General features: G+C 41.9%; 1 long non-coding RNA gene across 1 annotated transcript; it reads right to left on the reverse strand.

Moving 5' to 3' along the window:
* Window positions 1-1,455: 1,455 nt before the first annotated feature.
* Window positions 1,456-7,234, reverse strand: LOC130276220 (uncharacterized). The gene is made up of 3 exons (XR_008845050.1): window positions 7,066-7,234; window positions 6,675-6,970; window positions 1,456-2,157 (listed from the first exon to the last, which is right to left on the reverse strand). It is a non-coding gene; the product is annotated as an uncharacterized LOC130276220 (long non-coding RNA).
* Between the last annotated feature and the right edge of the window lie 487 nt (window positions 7,235-7,721).

Here is a 7,721-nt window from a genome sequence, read left to right on the forward strand (position 1 = left end):
TTTTTTTCAATCAACTGGTGCCAGAAAGTTAAACAGATTTGTAAATTACTTCTATTAAAAAATCTTAATCCTTCCCGTACTTTTTAGGGGCTATATACTACAGAAGAAATGCTTTTCTTTTTGGATTTCTCTGATGTCACGACCACAGTGCTCTCTGCTGACCTCTGCTGTCCTATCAACCAAACAATCACTGAAATACGGACCACAAATCCAATTTAGCTCATTAGTATCAAAAACCAACGAAGAATTAAGCTAAAATTTAACAACCTTTATTCAAATCATTAAAACCTATATAAAAAATATTATAAAATGAATACAGAGTGATAGGTCTCAGTAATAGGAGACTCTACACAGGGACAGTCCCCTACAATTCACCCTTAGGACATCCGACGCGTTTCCCCGTAGACTAAATATGTCTACGGTTCATCAGGGGTTACTATATTAGCCCAGGATATATGATGGAAGAATTTCAACAATAACTTATTCCATTCTATATATGATAAGCAAAGAAAAGACAGACATCACACAGCAAGCAAGGTTAATGAATGCACAATGTAAAATTTGTGAGTTTCTTCCTTGTGGGAGATCTCCAATAAGATGTTGACATCCAATGAACCCTAAGTGCTTGATATCAACTCCTGGGATAGTTGTAGATCCTGGATAGATTACATCAGATTTTGCCCATGTTAGATAGCGTGGGCTAACAACAAACAGATCGCCCTTCTCAACAATGGCCCCCAATTAGCTCCATATGTATATCCAGATAGTGATTGTGATAAATATGATACTAAGACTCCCACAGAGATCCCACTTAGATGTAAGCTTTCAATGTGTGAGGGGCTATGTAGACATCAATGATTCTCACAATACTAATAGAAGCCAGAGGGACCATTATCTGTTCCTCAACATATCCCTGACCACAATAAGTCCACAAAAATAGATCTCCCTTGCTGCTGTATGTCTATCCTGTCTCCACCATAATCCGGGAATGGATGATGACCATACCAAACTCTGATTCAGGCTGGCGGCTATAAGGGTGAATTGTAGGGGACTGTCCCTGTGTAGAGTCTCCTATTACTGAGACCTATGACTCTGTATTCATTTCATAATATTTTTAATATAGGTTTTAATGATTTGAAGAAAGGTTGTTAAATTTTAGCTTAATTTTTGGTTGGTTTTTGACCTCTGCTGTCCATTTTTGGAACTGTCCAGAGCAGGAGAAAATCCCCATAGCAAACATATGCTGTTCTGGACAGTTCCTAAAATGGACAGCAGAGGTCAGCAGAGAGCACTGTGGTCGTAACATCAGAGAAATCCAAAAAGTAAAGCATTTCCTCTGTAGTATACAGCCCATAAAATGTATTGGAATGACCAAGATTTTTTAATAGAAGTAATTTACAAATCTGTCTAACTTTCTGGCACCAGTTCATTTAAAAAAAAAAAGTTTTCCACGGGAGTACCCCTTTAAAGAAATGTGCAGGAGCAAAAACGTTTAACAGCAACATCACAATGCAAGCAATAAGATAAACATTAAACACTAGATATATCAATGATGAAGACAAGAACTCCTTGAAAAAAGAATTTATGGCCTCCAGATTCCACTCAGGCCTCCCAAGTGCCCTAGATCTAGAGTGGCAGCCCACGATTGTGATGACTTTTGATAACTCTTGATATCAGACGTATTACCCCCTCCTCTCCTTGTATTTCTCTTGATATCAGACTTATTGCCCCCTCCTCTGCTTGTATTTCTCTTGATATCAAACTTATTACCCCCTCCTCTCCTTGTATTTCTCTTGATATCAGCCCCCTCCATCCCCTCCTCCTTCGCTGCCTAAGGTGTTTCAACACAGCCCCCATGTAGTGTGCAGCGCCCCTCTCCAAAATCTATTCCCTGCAGTTTTTCTGTTTAACACCTGGTGGTGCTGCACATTGATGATCAAGGCAGACCAGAGCTGTAGCCTCTGCTGTTGGATTTTGTTGCTTTGAAGTAGTGGACTGTGCTAATAAGGTCCAGGAGGGGAAAAAATTACAACAAGGTAATGGGGGCTGCACATGAGAATCCATACAGATGCTTCGGAGTGTCTGAGGGCCCATCAAAAGAGGGGGCCACAGCTTGTCAATCAAATGCAGCTAAGAGTGACGTGCTGGGTCTGCAAACTGAAATGCAAGAAATTAAAAAAAGCAGACTCCAGGTTTACGTCAGCAATTTGTCAAAAAAAGGTTGCCACCATTACCGCAAAATTATACATAGGCAATATCAAACGGACTGCCCTAATCCTGAAACTTCTTGGCAATTATAGACTTCAAAATTTGCCTAAAATAAGTATTTTATTGAGGTCTAGTTAAAATTTACAAATAACACAAATAATGGGTGATCCCTTCATCAAGGATAGTAAGATATACTCTTTAAAATGACCAAAGTGTGTGGGGAATGTTTAGTGTCACAATCCCCAACAGCACACCATATTGCACATAAGCCACGGTATAGGTCCACTGACAAGTTTACACCAGAGCCTAGGGCCAGTACAATATTGCACAATTTAATAAGTAAACAAATAATACCCTCATATCACTCTCAACGCGTTTCTGCTGATAGGTTATAACCAGCATCCTCAGGAGAGTTTTTTTGCCCACATCAATTTTTTGTGTGTAGGCTCTTAGAACCGACCACCACAGTTCAGGTGATCTGAATAAATAAGGGGAAGGGAAATGTTAACAAATATGTTTTCAGCTATTGCACACACCCACAGTAAACAGTTAAATATTGCACTCTTGAGTATTAAAAAAAATAATAAGAGGGAACTGTATAGTGTCCGGGATGTGCACTAAAATTTAACTTTTAATGTCTCAATTAAAAGATGATTAATAACTTGTGTCAAAAGAGTGATGAATATTTTATATACAACTCGGTCTATTTATGAACATGTGGGTTTACTTGGGGCTCTGCAGGGCCCAGCCAGTCCCAAGTAACCTATCACAGGAGGATGCTGTAATTTGCAAACCTGATGTGAAATTAAAGTACCAACACCCAACGCGTTTCTGCTCGCTTGTAACTAGCAAGTGTCCTCAGGGGGTATACACAATAGAAGAAAATCAATGACAGAGAGGATAAAGGTTAAGTATTTACACATCAATATCCTGCTAAGAGAAAAATATTTTTTCCTAAATATGCTCAATGTTAAAATGTCACATAGTTGCAAAATGACATCGAGAGCATAATAGATAATTTAGTTGTAGTGACCCAGGACCTAGAGAGACTTCTTCTATCCCAAAACAGCCTGCAATGTAAAAATATATCCGCAAGGTGTATTCCTGGGGGGAGGAAAGTCTATCCCTAGGGTCACTTAGGCATACAGAAATATGATGCAGTCAGCGTGATGAGGATCCACCTGCAAAAAAAGAGGAAGCCGATTTTGAGGAGACGGACCTGAAAGAAATTGCCACACTATACAATGATAGTGTAAGTTTACTCACGGTTAGCCGAACTGCAAGCTGTATGCAGACGCAGTGCCCGCTGTCAGCGGGAGCCGGAGATGTCCGGCCGCTCTCTCCTCGTGTGGGGAGCGATGGCATCTGACGTCACATCCATCAGCTGATCTGCTTAAAAACAGCGCGGCGCACACCGCCCCCATGACGCCATCTGTCAAAGATAGCCAGCAGATGCCGATGTTAGTGAACGTATACATAGTGTAGTTTATAATAGATAATAATGAAGGAATCACTTAGTTTTAGATACATACTGGAAAATGGCTAGGTAGAAGCTGGAGTATCTGATGTATAACTAATATAAAGGTATATACTGCATAACGGTATAAACGGTATAAACGGTATAAAATGCAAATGACTACTGAATTATATTAATAATGATGCACAGTTCATATCCATATTTTGATCAAAAAGTGCGCTAAGAGCCTCCATTTTTTGACCTAGAGTGCTGTTGCAACTTTCTTTTTTGTACATTGTGTATTTGCCACAGCAGTGGGCACCTGTGTATTAGGTTGTTGTGCTGGCTATTTTTCCTTTTGTTTTTACTTTGTAAGTTGGGGGTGTGGCACCCTCTTTAGCCGTGCACCCCACCCCTCTCAGACTGGAGGTGGTTTAGTCAATGGCTGATCCAACATGTCACACAGTCAGAGGCTATATGCACAGCAGAGGTGAATTATCATGTTAGGGTCCCATCCGATATGAGGCCACCTCCGCGTGGTGGATGGGGGGACACATTTTAATCAAAAAGTGCGCTAAGAGTCTCCATTTTTTGACCTAGAGTGCTGTTGCAACTTTCTTTTTTGTACATTGTGTATTTGCCACAGCAGCGGGCACCTGTGTATTAGGTTGTTGTGCTGGCTATTTTTCCTTTTGATCTTAGGAACAGGTTTTTAAATCGGGGGTATCCAGATTATATTCTTAAAAGAGCCTATAAGACGGCTTTGGATACTCCGAGGGAGCAGTTACTGGTTCCACATAAGAGGGAAGAGAGCAAGGGAGTGGCCAGAATTATTGGTACCCTTGATAGAGCAGCACCAAAAATTCGCTCTATCCTTCAGAAGCATTGGAGTATACTCCGCATGGATAGAGATCTTATTGATTATATTGGAGAGTACCCACAGATAACATACAGGAGAGGAACCAATTTAAGCGATAAGCTCACTCAAAGTCATTTATTACCTCTAGAGAGAGAACAACCCAATATTGATGCGTGGCTGGGCAGGAGTAAGATTGTAGGCAACTAAAAGTGTGGGCATTGTAAAGCATGTACCTACATGATGAAATCACAATTAGTATCTAACATTCAGAGTGGAGGGTCTTATAAGATCCATAGCTTCATCAATTGCACTACGAAATGTGTAATTTATGTGGCTACCTGACCTTGCCCGTGTCAGTATGTGGGCAAAACCATTAGGGAATTAAAGAAAAGGATACTTGAGCACGTAGGGGATATACGTAACAGACGTGACAAACCCCTAGCCAAACATATGTGGCTATATCATGGGGGAGACCTGAGAGGACTTCAGTTTCAGGGAGTGGAGACAGTGCGCCCCTCTAGTAGGGGAGGTAACTTGGACCAAATCTTATTGCAAAAATAGTGGATATACCAGTTAGACAGCTTGGCACCGACTGGAATTAATGAAAACATAAATTACACTTGTTTTATTTAATTGGTGGGGGACGTTTTACTAGGGTGACCGAAGTTGAGATAGGCAGTGAGAGAGGTCTTAGGGGGCCTCATGAGCTAGTTTCGGTCATAGTGGTATCAATAGGGTACAGCAGGGCCGGTAAGCCTTAGGTTCCCCACCTAGGCTTAGGGATCTATGATAGGGGGTAACAGGGCAGTATAGGCTAGGCCCCGCCCACTGATATACTCCGTCACCTTGCCCTTTATGTTCAGGCAGGTAAGGGTATAGTTACGTCCCCCCCCCTTTTGAGGATGTGCCTTTCTATACTACTGTTTTTTATTTTACTTTTTACTACTAATTTGTATTTCTTTCTGACTGTTTTTTAATCTATCTATGCATTCACTGTCACTCCCTCTCTGTCTGTAGTGTTGATTTACCCATGATGTCACCTTGCGATTTGTGCTTGTAATAACTAGGCTTTGGAGGTCCGATACAATTTAACTAACAGCCGAAAATACTATTATGCCAGTTCTACCTTGCTTGTAATGGCCGCTGTACCCTTTGCAGCGCTGGAGACTCCAGGCTACGGGCACACGCTCAGCGATGCGGCAGTGGGCGTGTAGTACAGCGGAGAAGGCTTGGTTGGTTGCCAGGTAACGCGGCGCTTACCAGCACTGGAGGCGCCGCGTACTTCCGGGCGACGCTTGATGACGCTATCTGCCGACCGGCGCGCGCAGGATAAGACGCGAGTCAGTCTAGCCCTGCTACATGCCGGGTATGGACGTAGAGTAAGCAGCCAGGATACTGAATAGAAGCTCCTGTGACTCCACTGAGTTATATTAAGGGGAAAACCGTGAGTACTGAGCTCTGGTGTTCACCTGCCAGGACCCAGTGGGATATGTTGTAATCAGCTGTTTAATTGTGCAATAATCCTAGTGTGCAATATAATATAGGTGCAATACTAAAACAAGTGCAATCTATATATGGATAATGTGCAATAATTTTGATGTGCAATACTCAAGAGTGCAATATTTAACTGTTTACTGTGGGTGTGTGCAATAGCTGAAAACATATTTGTTTACATTTCCCTTACCCTTATTTATTCAGACCACCTGAACTGTGGTGGTCGGTCCTAAGAGCCTACACACAAAAAAATTGATGTGGGCAAAAAAACTCTCCTGAGAATGCTGGTTATAACCTATCAGCAGAAACGCGTTGAGAGTGGTATGAGGGTATTATTTGTTTACTTATTAAATTGTGCAATATTGTACTGGCCCTAGGCTCTGGTGTAAACTTGTCAGTGGACCTATACCGTGGCTTATGTGCAATATGGTGTGCTGTTGGGGAGTGTGACACTAAACATTTCCCACACACTTTGGTCATTTTAAGGAGTATATCTTACTATCCTTGATGAAGGGATCACCCATTATTTGTGTTATTGGTGGATTTTAACTAGACCTCAATAAAATACTAATTTTAGGCACTTATAAATTTTGTAGTACACCATTACCGCAGCATTCTCTTGATAGATCTATTTAATAGACTGATGTAGTCACTTACTCTGAACAGATATATTAATTTAGCAGGACACAAAAGAAGGAGCTTGCAGTATTTTTCTCCCACTATTCTTCCCAGATGTCATAACGGCAGTGTGAAAGTAGCCTTAAAGTTTCATAGGTGTCCTATGGCATCAATGCAGAGACTTGTCCATGGTATGTAACATTGCATTGAACTAGTTAGATCTGTAAATCCGGGGCTGCGCAATACTATCCTGCGACATAGTTGTCTCTGAGGAACCTTCACCCTCCGTTGAGCCAGCATTGGACATGGCCACACAGGTTCAGGAAAGGTAAGCACTAAAGTAACCAAAAAAAATTATAAAAATACTCAAGTTATAAATAAAATCCATTTCACATGGTGGCTTTAAACCCCACAAAAGAAAATAACTAACGTCACTTGCTGATATACTGCAGGAGGGACTCCGAAATGGCTGCTCTACAGGGTAAAATACATGTCCTCTGTGGTCGTAAGTTCTGTGTAAAAGGCGCAGATAGGGGATAAGATTTCTGATCGCGGGGGGCTCGGCTGCGGCACCCCAGACATTCGGTGCACGGAGCGAACTTCACTCCATGCTGGATGACTGCCGATGCTGGGTGGAGGCTTGTGATGTCACTGTCATGCCCCGCTTGTGACATCATGGCCACCCCCCTCAATGCAAGTCTATGGGAGGGGGCGTGACAGCCCTCACGCCACCTCCCATTGACTTGCATTGAGGGGTCACAACCGTGATATCACGAGTCTAAGGCGCTGCACCTGACGCTCTAAACGAACACCAGGTGCAACAGGGAGACATCTTATCCCCTATCCTTTGGATAAGGGATAAGATGTCTAAGGGTGGAGTACCCCTTTAAAAGGAGAAAAAAATTCCTTCTCTTATGTTTTGTACCCTCCAGTCCTAAACTCCTAGTGCTCCTTTATGTATAAGTTATTTATTTTTCATCAGAACGCAAAACAGAAATCTTATCAACCTTATCAAAAAAAACCTGATCCACCTCAAATCTAAACCTAAACCTCAATCTCAGTTGTGACCTTAACCCCATCCTTATA

Source organism: Hyla sarda, chromosome 6 (assembly GCF_029499605.1).
Source record: "Hyla sarda isolate aHylSar1 chromosome 6, aHylSar1.hap1, whole genome shotgun sequence".
Classification (NCBI taxonomy): Eukaryota; Metazoa; Chordata; class Amphibia; order Anura; family Hylidae; genus Hyla; species Hyla sarda.